Source organism: Humulus lupulus, chromosome 6, assembly GCF_963169125.1.
Source record: "Humulus lupulus chromosome 6, drHumLupu1.1, whole genome shotgun sequence".
Lineage (NCBI taxonomy): Eukaryota > Viridiplantae > Streptophyta > Magnoliopsida > Rosales > Cannabaceae > Humulus > Humulus lupulus.
Window position 1 is genome coordinate 138,000,673 of NC_084798.1, and position 12,285 is coordinate 138,012,957.

Sequence of the window (12,285 nt, forward strand, 5' to 3'; positions counted from 1 at the left end):
ATGGACCACAAATGCTTAAAATATTTCTTCACACAGAAGGAGCTCAACATGAGGCAGCGCATGTGGTTAGAATTAGTAAAGGATTATGACTGCAAAATCCTATACCACCTGAGAAAATAAAACGTAGTTTCTGATGCGCTAAGTAGGAAGATTTATGGAAGTCTACCAGCGTTAGCCGGAATAGAAAAGCCACTACAGCAAGAGTTGATCAATGTCAGAATAGAAATAGTCATTGGTCAACTGGCTAACTTGTCTATCCAGTCAAGTCTATTAGAAGATATACGGATCGAGCACGGGCATGATGTCCCATTAGTGAAACATATGGATGCAGTTAAAGAAGGCAAGCCCCCAAATTTCTCGATCTCAGGACAGGGGTTCTTGAGATATAAGGACCGGGTATGAGTGCCGAATGACCATGGGGTTAAGATGAAGATTTTAGAAGAAGCGCACAATACCCAATACTCAGTTCACCCAGGGTCGACCATGATGACTCACGACCTTAAGGCATTGTATTGGTGGCCAAGAATGAAGAAAGATGTAGTGGAGTATGTGTCTAAATTCTTAGTATGTCAGCAAGTGAAGGCAGAACATCAGCGACCTGTAGGCTTATTGCAACCGCTTAGTATTCAAGAATGGAAGTGGGAAGACATAGCCATGAATTTTGTGACAGGACTACAACGAACAAATAAGCAGTATGACTCGGCTTGGGTAGTAGTAAATAGACTAACCAAGTCAGCTCATTTCCTACCTATCAAGACTACATATACAGCAGACCAGTACGCATATGTTTATGTCCGAGAAATAGTACGACCGCATGGAATCCCTAAGACCATAGTATCCGATAAAGGATCGGTGTTTACATCGAGATTTGGGGAAGCTTGCAGCAAATCATGGGTACCAAGTTAAGTCTTAGTACGACATTTCATCCTCAGACCGACGGTCAGTCCGAGCGTACCATACAGATTTTAGAAGATATGTTGCGCGCTTGTGTACTTGATTTCAGAGGATCGTGGAGTAAGTATTTTTCGCTGATAGAATTCTCCTACAACAATAGTTACCAGTCAATGATCGAAATGGCACCCTATGAGCTACTTTATGGAAGGAGGTGTCGATCGTTGTTACATTGGGAAGCGATAGGAGAAAGGCAACTTCTTGGACCTGAAGCTGTTAGAGAAGCTCAGGATGTGGTAGCGTTGATTAGAAAGTGTATGCTCGCTGCTCAGAGCTGTCAGAAAAGTTATGCGGATGCCAAGCGGCGTGATGTGGAATTCAAATTCAGAGAACAAGTCTTCATAAAGATATCTCCTATGAAAGGTGTGAAGCGGTTTGGGAAGAAAGGCAAGCTTAGTCCATGGTTTATAGGTCCTTTTAAGATATTGGACATGGTGGGAAAAATTGCATATAGATTTGCCCTACCGCCAGCTTTAACAGATAGCAATAATGTGTTCCACATCTCGATGCTGCATAGATATGTATCAGACCCATCTCACGTCCTCAAGTATGATACGATAGCCCTCCAGAAATACTTGAGTTACGAAGAACGACCAGTTAGCATCCTAGATAGAGGGATGAAGGAATTATGGTCTAAGAGTATTTCGATATTCAAGGTCCTATGGAGTAATAGTTCTCAATGGGAGGCAACGTGGGAGTTGGAGGAGGACATGTTAGCACAGTATCTAGAATTTTTTGGTAAGTAAATTTCGGGGACGAAATTCTTTTAAGTAGGGGAGAATTGTAGTGTCCCAGAATATTTACTTAGCTAGCTAGATAGTTGTAATGCCCCGAAATCCATAATGCGGTTTAATGGCTGGATTAGTAGGCCGAGAGGGCCATAACTATTTAATTATGCTATTAAATGAATATATGCATGTTTATGTGAATTATGTTATAATATGATGTTATATGCATGCATGTGGGTCCACATTTGAATATTAGGGTGTTTTGATAATTTGGCCCGTTAAGGGTATATTTGAATATTTGGGTGCATATTGTGATTTGTGAATGAGATCCCATTATTATTGAGATATATTCGAGCTATTCGGCATGGGACAGTCTTATATTATGAATTAGCAGTTTTGTCATAACAAGGGTTTTTTTTATTGGGATATTGACTTACGAGAAGGTTATTGGATGATAAATTGGGAGTTATTGAGATCAGGAGGAAATTCTGGAAGTTTTCACTATAATGTTCCCGGGGGTGTTTTTGGGACCCTGAGCACTAGGTTTTGTTTGAGGTTACTTAAGCTTGAAGTAGCTTGTCAGATAGAATGTACGTTAGAAAACCTCTCGTTCTTTCCTGTTAGTTCATTTTTACCGTTCGGAGCGTTTTCGAAGAAATCTTAAGTTTCAGGAGTCGGAATCAAGCGAGGATCGAGGCATAGCGATCCTAGGAAAGATTAGAAGCTTCTTGACCGAAGGATTTGACGAGAAACAACCTAATCAAAGGTAGTCTAAGTTTTGAGTTTTGAGTTTTTAGAGTTTCTAAGTTAGAATTAGCTTTTGTGAATCGTTAAGCTTTTGGTTCGTTTGAGCCTTGGGATTTGATGGTTTTGGATCATTGGGTAGGTTGGGAACTTTGATTTGATGATTTGGAAGTGTTTAGGTATGATTTTGGAGGCTTTGGAATGATGAAAAACGTGTTTGGGGATGGCTCTGGGTTGGGGGTCGTGGCCCTGTTCTTGGGGTGCCACAACCCTAGCTCGTAGAAGCAGGTGGGAGAATATTCCTTTGCATGGCGCCGCGGCCTTTGCTTCAGTTGTGGCTGGGGGACGCGGCCCAAGGTGTTAGGGCCACACCCCTTAAGCAGGGTTGAGTCCGTTTGAGTATTTTGGCCCCAGGAACATGGTTTTAGGCCTCAGGATCGTTCCTACTACCCAGATTAGTGGGGATTGATGTCCCAGAGGCTAGATCCTAGTTTGGGAACCCTTGATTATCATTTTATTGATGGTGTCCCATATTTGGTTATGACTAGGTGACCGCTAAAGGACTAAAAGTCAGATCGTTCTCAAGGGTCGTTCTTTTATTCATTCTCACTCGAATCAGAGGTAAGAAAAATGCACCCTGTGTATGTGACATGCATGATTGTTATTGAGGCATGTTGGTTGATATATGTGGACATGGATTGTATATTAAATGCTAGCAAATATTGTTTAATTGTATATGGCACTGACTAGTCAAGGATACTAACTTAAGAGTCAGAACCAGCATAAGCGTCCTAAACGCAAGGTCGAATGAAGATTAGATCCAATCGATATCAGCATTGAATGGCTTTAAGGCATTAATGTTGGACCAACCCTAAGGTCAATGAAACTTATAAGCGCCTGTCTAGTCTAAGACTAGTTACTGTGAGCCAGGGCCAAAGGCTTAAGTGACCGTTCATCACGTGGCTAGGGAACGATGTTCCAGGGTTATGACTCTATGGTCATGAGGAAGGTTATGTTGTTGACCATTCACCATGCACCTATCCTGTTTCAGCTACTGAAAGGTTCACTTATCTATTATTCCCAATTTAGTGACTTTTGTGATTGTCTCTTATCTGTTTTGGACTGATAGTCCTGAAAGATTATTATGATCATTGTTGATATTATATCATGCTATATTGTGTTTTCTTGTTGGGCCTTGGCTCATGGGTGCTATGTGGTGTAGGTAAAGGGAAAGAAAAGCTCACCCATCCTTGAGTGGAGAGCTTAGGTGGTGATGTGTACATATGTTGCCGCTTGACCACCACGGCCAAGGAGTTCTCAGAGGAACTATGGGGTTTACCCTAGTTTTGCTGCTTAGACCGGCATGGTTGTAAATTTTAAACAGTAGTGGCCATTTTGTGTTATAAATAACTTGTAAATGTTTTGATTAGCTCGTGAACAGTTTATATACTTAATAAAATATAACTTTTCCTTTTTATTGATTTTCCACCTTAGCCTGTTAATAACACTTAGAAGCATGATTTTAACCAAAGGACTCGGGTAGCGAGTCAAATTTCTGGTTCACTGTTCACTGTAACTCTTCTGGGGTAGACAGGGCGTTACAACTTCGTATTAGATCATGCCAAGGCTAGGGTTCCTGTAGGCTGGCTGGGCATGTACACACATCACTGAAGTCAAGCTCGACTCATGGTTTGGTAACTATTTATGTAGTTATATGTATAACTACTTAAATATAGTATATATGTTTTACCTATATGCATGAGACACCACGTTAAACCTGTGCCCTGAAATATTATATCCTCAGCAAATGTGTGCTAATTAGTACTGAGATTGCTGGAACATCCTTTTTAGTATGTATCTGCTTGTATAATTGTATGCTTGTGGAATATGATAATTGTCGGCTTGTTCTTGGACCATAAGGCGACAAGAGGTTTAGTTATTACTACCTGGCTGGCCGTATTGATCAATGTTTCAATAATGTATAATAGATAAGAATGAATCCAGGGCAGATAGATACGTCAGCTGGCCAAAGTGATCAAGGCCAGAATAATAATAGTCAGGGTCAAGAAAATGACCAATTACAGATTCCACAGCCAGCTCCTGTAAACTGGCAGCAGTGTTGAGACAGGGAGAAGAGCTTCGTCTCCTTAGACAACAACAAGCGCCTGCGGTGGCCAGTGTATCAGAGGCACCTCCTGTGTCGGTGCCAGCGGCAGAGCAGCTGCCTGAGGTTGGAAATATATGGGAACCTCTTTATGAAAGGTTCAGGAAGCAACAACCTCCAGTATTTAAGGGCAATGCAGATCCTACCAAGGCAGAGCAGTGGATGAGTATGATTACCACTATCCTTGATTTCATGAGGGTATCTGGTAATGAGAGGGTGGCCTGTGCAACTTATATGTTTCGGGAGGATGCCCGAATTTGGTGGGAGGTTATTACCCAGACCAAGAATGTAAATGCCCTGAGTTGGGAGGAGTTTCAAACTTTGTTTAATGAAAAATATTATAATGTTGCTATCAGGGCGGAAAAGACCGAGGAGCTCATTAGGCTACTTCAGGGGAATTTATGAGTCACTGAGTATGCCTTGAAATTTGATCGTCTGGCGAAATTTTCCTTGGACCTGGTGCCCACTGATGGGACCAGGAGAGAGAGATTTTTGCAGGGGCTACAGCCCAGATTAGCCCGTGATGTATGTATTACCACTGTGGCTGGGGTTACTACCTATGCGCAGGTGGTTGAGAAGGCACTCACAACTGAGAGTGCAGAGAACAGGATCTGGCATGACAGTGCAACGAAAAAGGATTTCAAGAGGACATGTCCTCCATTTGTGGGTTCTGGTAGGGGTATAGGCCCCAATGAGTAGAAGAGGAAGGTTCGTCATACCTTCCCAGTTCCAGGTCCTGATCGGGGGCCCTGTTGTATTTCTATGGGTCATCCAGGTGGTAGTGAAGCCTGGAAGTCTTACCCCGAGTGCCCTAGATGCAAGAGGCGTCATTTGGGAGAGTGTAGGGCAAGGGCTTGCTTCTCATGTGGAACAGTGGGTCATCTTAAAAAGGATTACCCTAAGGCAAGAAAAGAAGAACCCAGGAAAGCGGACAGCTCGGCCCCAGCTCGAGTGTTCACATTGACTGAAGCAGAAGCTGAGGCTTCTCCCTCAGTTGTTACAGGTCAGCTTCTTAGTGCTGGAACCCCTTATAATGTATTTATTGATTCTGGTGCTACACATTCTTTTGTTGCTAGTAGTATTATTGATAGACTATGTAGACCCTGTGATTTTTATGCTGTGGGTTTTGGAACTTTGTTACCCACTAGGGAGTTAGTGGTATACAGGAGATTGGTCAGATCATTGCCAGTGACAGTGGAGGGCAAAGAGTTATCAGTGGATTTGATAGAGTTGGTTATGAATGACTTCGATATGATATTGGGTTTGGATTGGTTGGCAAAGTATTGGGCAACCATTGATTGCAAGAGAAAGATGGTCACCTTTGAGCCTGAAGGTGAGGATCCTTTTGAGTTTGTTGGTACTTTACATGGACCTCATATTCCTATGATTTCTGTATTAAGGGCTAGGGATCTATTGCAAGGAGGTTGTATTGGATTCTTAGCCAGTGTGGTTGATACCACTCAGGTCGTGCCAGTGAGACCAGAAGATACTTGACTTGTTTGTGATTTTCTGGATGTGTTTCCAGAAGATTTGCCAGGGTTGCCACCGCGCAGAGAAATTGAGTTCGTTATAGAACTGGCACCAGGGACGGAGCTAGTGTCTAGAGCGCCTTATAGAATGGCCCCAGCTGAGTTGAAAGAATTAAAGGTACAGTTGCAAGAACTGTTAGATTTGGGTTTTATCAGACCTAGTTTCTCACCTTGGGGTGCGCCAGTTCTATTTGTAAAGAAGAAGGATGGTTCTCTGAGGATGTGTATTGATTACAGAGAACTGAATAAGCTGACAATTAAGAATAAGTATCCTTTGCCAAGGATAAATGATCTATTCGATCAATTGAAAGGTAAGAAGGTATTCTCAAAGATTGACCATCTTTCTGGTTATCATCAGTTGAGGGTCAAGGAAGGAGATATACCAAAGACTGCTTTTCGTACCAGGTATGGGCATTATGAGTTCCTAGTTATGTCTTTTGGATTGACTAATGCCTCTGCTGCTTTTATGGATCTGATGAACAGAGTGTTCAAGGATTATCTGGACCAGTTTGTGATCGTCTTCATCGATGATATTCTGGTATATTCTCAGTCTGAGTCAGAGCATGAGCACCATCTGAGGTTGGTTCTACAGAGACTGAAGGAACACAGACTGTTTGCTAAGTTCAAGAAATGTGAGTTATGGTTGTCTCAAGTATCATTTATTGGGCACATTGTCAGTAAGGAGGGGATTAGAGTAAACCCAGCCAAGATTGAAGCGCTCAGAGATTGGCCAAGGCCAAAGAATGCTTCTGAGGTTAGAAGTTTCCTTGGATTGTTAGGTTATTATAGGCGTTTTGTGGAACGATTCTCAAAGATTGCTACTGCATTGACTGAGCTGACATGCAAGAGCCAGAAATTTGTGTGGTCAGATAAATGTGAGAACAACTTCCAAGAACTGAAGCAGAGGTTGATTACAGCTCTGATTCTGAGTCTTCTGACAGATCAGGAGAAGTTTGTGATTTACTGTGATGCTGCTCATTAGGATTTGGGCTGTGTTCTGATGCAATCAGAGAAGGTAATTTCTTATGCTTCTCATCAGTTGAAGGAGTATGAAAAGAGATATCCCACTCATGATTTAGAGTTGGCAGTGGTGGTCTTTGCTTTAAAAATATGGAGGCATTATCTCTATGGAGAGAAGTGTGAGATCTATACAGATCACAAGAGCCTGAAATACTTCTTCACTCAGAAAGATTTAAATATGAGACAAAGGCATTGGCTAGAGTTAGTAAAAGATTATGATTACGAGATTCTGTATCATCCCGGAAAAGCCAACGTGGTAGCTGATGCTTTAAGCCGGAAGGGTCCGGGACAGATTCATGGTATGAGGCTGATAGCCAGAGAGTTAGCAGATGATATGACCAGAGCCGGTATAGAATTGTTGGTGGGCCAATTGGCTAATATTACGCTACAGTCTACGCTATTAGAGAGAATTAAGGAGGGTCAGCTGAGTGATCCACAGCTGATCAAGATCAAAGAGGATGTTCTGGCTGGAGCATCTAGAGATTATACAGTGTCTAAGATAGGCTTGTTGAGGTACAAAGGGCAGATATGTGTTCCGCTAGACACTGCTTTGAGGCGAGAGATTCTGGATGAATCTCATACTACACCTTACTCTTTGCATCCAGGCACCACGAAGATGTATCAGGATGTGAGATCATCGTATTGGTGGCCAGGGATGAAGAGGGATGTAGTTGAGTATGTGGCTAAGTGCTTGACTTGTCAACAGGTCAAGGCTGAGCATCAGAGGCCGGCAGGGTTATTGCATCCTCTGGATATCCCAAAGTGCAAGTGGGAAGACATCACGATGGATTTCGTGGTGGGCTTACCCAGGATTGTTGGTCAGCATGATTCTATTTTGGTGATAGTGGATCGCTACACCAAGTCAGCTCACTTTCTGCTAGTGAGAACTACATATACAGTTAACCAGTATGCAGATCTCTATGTGAGAGAGATCGTGCACCTCCATGGAGCACCTAGGTCGATCGTGTCAGATCGGTACCCTACTTTTACTTCCAAGATCTGGGGGAGTTTGCAGAAGGCCATGGGGACACTGTTGAAGTTCAGTACTGCTTATCATCCTCAGACAGATGGGCAATCTGTGAGGACGATCCAGATATTAGAAGACATGTTGAGAGCATGTGTGCTGGACTTTGGTGGATCTTGGAGTAAGTATCTACCTTTGATAGAATTCTCCTACAACAACAGTTATCAGTCTACCATTGGAGTTGCACCTTATGAGATGCTGTATGGTAGGAAGTGCAGATCTCCCATTCATTGGGATAAGACATGTAAAAGGAGATATTTGGGTCCTGAGGCAGTTCAGAGGACCAGTCATGCCATTGAGAAGATTAGAGCTTGGATGCTCGCTTCTCAGAGTAGGCAGAAGAGCTATCAAGATCCCAGGCGTAGGAACGTGGAGTTCCAAGTGGGAGACTATGTCTTCCTTAGAGTCTCTCCATGGAAAGGGGTGAGAAGGTTTGGGAAGAAGGGCAAGTTGAGCCTTAGATTTGTAGGTCCATTTGAGATTCTGGAGAGGATTGGTTAGGTGGCTTATAGGTTGGCCTTGCCACCAGCGTTGTCAGCCATGCATAATGTGTTCAATGTATCCGCTCGTTGGAAGTATGTATCTGATGTGAATCATATTTGGAGTTATGAAGATCTGGAGCTTGAGCCAGATCTCTCCTTTGAGGAACAGCTAGTTCAGATACTGTTTAATTATGCCATTAAATGAATATATGCATGTTTATGTGAATTGTGTTACAATATGATGTTATATGCATGCATGTGGGTCCACATTTGAATATTAGAGTGTTTTGATAATTTGGCCTGTAAAGGGTATATTTGTATATTTGGGTGCATATTGTGATTTGTGAATGAGATCCCATTATTATGGAGATATATTCGAGCTATTCAGCATGAGACGGACTTATATTATGAATTAGCTGTTTTGTCATAACGGGGGGTTTTTTTTATTGGGATATTGAGTTATGAGAAGGTTATTTGATGATAAATTGGGAGTTATTGAGATCAGGAGGAAATTCTGGAAGTTTTGACTATAATGTCCCCAGGGGTGTTTTTGGGACCCCGAGCACTAGGTTTTCTTTGAGGTTACTTAAGCTTGAAGTCGCTTGTCAGATAGAACGTACGTTATAAAACCTCTCGTTCTTTCCCGTTAGTTCATTTTTACCGTTCGGAGCGTTTTCGAAGAAATCTTGAGGTCTAGAAGTCGGAATCAAGCGAGGAACGAGGCATAGCAATCTTAGGAAATATTAGAAGCTTCTTGACAGAAGGATTTGACGAGAAACAACCTAATCAAAGGTAATCTAAGTTTTTAGTTTTGAGTTTTTAGAGTTTCTAAGCTTACAATTGGCTTTTGTGAATCGTTGAGTTTTTGGTTCATTTGAGCCTTAGGATTTGATTGTTTTGGATCATTAGGAAGGTTGGGAACTTTGATCTGATGATTTGGAAGTGTTTAGGTATGATTTTGGAGGCTTTGGAATGATGAAAAACGTTTTTGGGGATGGCACTGGCTTGGGGGCCGCGGCCCTGTTCTTGGGGTGCCGCTGTAACGCCCTACTACCTTAGAGTCGTTACTAAGTGAGTTTAAAATAGAAATCGTGCTTTTGACTGACTCTAAGTGGTTTCTAAAACCAAAAGTGTGGATAAATCAGAATTTAAGGCTGTACTCTTTAAAATGTTTAACTTCATTGAAAACGTAAGTATAAAACATCTGGGATCCCAAACTAAGGTTTACAAAATATTTACAACTCAAAAATAGATTTACATCAGGTTAACTATCAAACGAATGGATCAATACAGCCATTTACAAAATGCCCCCAACCAAAGCAGTCGGGCAGGCCGAACATGTACGCGCCGCCCCCACGCTCTCCATACTCATGTCCGGTTGACAGACTCCTTGCTTTTACCTGCCACACGGAGCACCCGTGAGCCGAAGCCCAGCAAGAAAACCCAAATAGCACATAACATATGCAATAATAATATCACTGACATAATTCACTGATAAATAGGAAAATCATCGATTTAAACAAGCACGGCCATGCCGCCCCAGAGGCCTTACCAAAGCTTGGGGTCTCAGTCATTACCGTAGGATAACTCATGTATCCCTTGGGTCCCACCCTCGCTATAGCATCCCATGTGCTGAGCGTTGCTTCCGGCCCCACTGCCGTACCCGGCCCTTGCCGCTCTCGGCCTTGCCGTTCATTCAATTACAATCACACATATCATACATTATGAAATAGCCATTCAAACATACAATAGTTTATCTAAGATTACACATTTGCACACAATACAAGCTAGGGCCGTGCCCTACAATCACACAGTGGGCCCATGCCCTAATCTCGGGTGTTACGGTTTTCTTACCTGTATTCCGTGCTTTCCGATGCACCACGGTCACGAGCACGGTCCACTAGCACGAGCCTCTCCGAAATCCTAGTCACAACACACATAAAACACTTTTAATACTAACCAAGCCCAAAACCACCTCCCGGGACCAATCCCGTACTCCCGGGACCTCTAAAACCTTAAAACAACACCCCGGAGGCATCCCCCGAACCCCCGGAGCTAAGTCCTAAAATTGCCAAAAAAAGCTATCCTGAAAATTTCCTTGTGCCGCGGCACCCAACAGACAGAAGCTGCCCGCCGCGGCACGCAAAAACCCTGCCGCGGCACACCTTCGCAGACCCAGAATTCTAGGTTTTTCCTGCAATTTTTCTCGAGCTTTAACCTCTCCAAATCACCCCAAACCAGTACCTAAGTCTCAAAACTCAAATCCAAACCTCATATGAGCAATCTAACACCCTACAAACACTAGGATCAAGGTCAAAACATCAACACACCCAAGATCCACACCATTGATCTCAAATTCAGCAACCCAAACCAAAACCCATGAAAATCTTAACTCAAGCATTAAATTCCTCAATCAACACAGAAAACAAACTTAAATAAGCATAAGATCCTTACCTCAAGAGTAGAATCCACCCTAAAAGTTTCCTTGATCTCCTCCTAAGCTTCCCACTTCAGCCCCATCCACACCTCTTCTTCTTTCCTCTCCTTGCCCTAGCCTTTCTCTCCTCTTCTTTTCCTTCCCTTCTAATTTTATCAAAACCACAAGTGAACCCAAATGCCCAAACCATATCCCCATATACCCAGCTGAAACTTGCCTATTTGCCTTGCCAAAAGACCAAATTATCCCTCTTACTAATCCTTCTAAGCTAAACCTTCAAGGGTACTTAAGTCTTTACACTTTCATTTCAATTCTACCACCTTCTATCTTAAAACTTGTTACTCACAGCAGTTACAAATGGTTACCAAAATACCAATAACTAATCACTCATTCTCAACTCAACTTATAAGATTCCCGAAGTACCCCTAGGCTCCTCCCGAGCCGGGTACAACATCCCGTTGTGACTTATAGACTAATTGGCTCACTAGGACCGTCTCGATACGTGCATCCTCATAATAACACCACACTCACATGGCACAATTCACATAGTACAATTATCACAGATATGCCCTAACATGGCCAGATTACAATCATGCTCATTCTAAGACGATCAGGTCTACATGCATACTAATTCACATAGTCATGCATCTCAAATAATCAAATAATCACATAACGTGCAATAATTGTAATCATGCATTAAGCTCAATAAAGACACACACCAAATCCCATTATGCCCTCCAGGCATACTACTCCAGGCCCTAAGCCTTAACACTGAATTTGGGTCGTTACAACTATCCCCTCCTCATGAGAATTTCGTCCTCGAAATTTACCTGAACAACTCGGGATGCCGCTCCCGCATATCTGATTCCAGTTCCCATGTCGCCTCTTCGACCTTGCTGTTCCTCCACAATACTTTGACCAAGGCGATGGTCTTGCTCCTCAAGACCTTGTCCTTCCTATCAAGGATCTGAACAGGCTTTTCTTCATATGATAAGTCCCGATCCAACTCCAAGTTCTCATAGCTCAACACATGAGTAGTGTCCGAAACATACTTCCGGAGCATGGATACATGAAACACGTCATGAACCCCTGATAGAGCTGGAGGCATTGCTAACCTGTAAGCCACCTCCCCAACTCGTTCCAGAACCTCAAAGGGCCCAACAAACCTGGGACTCAGCTTGCCCCGAACGCCGAATCGTTTTACTC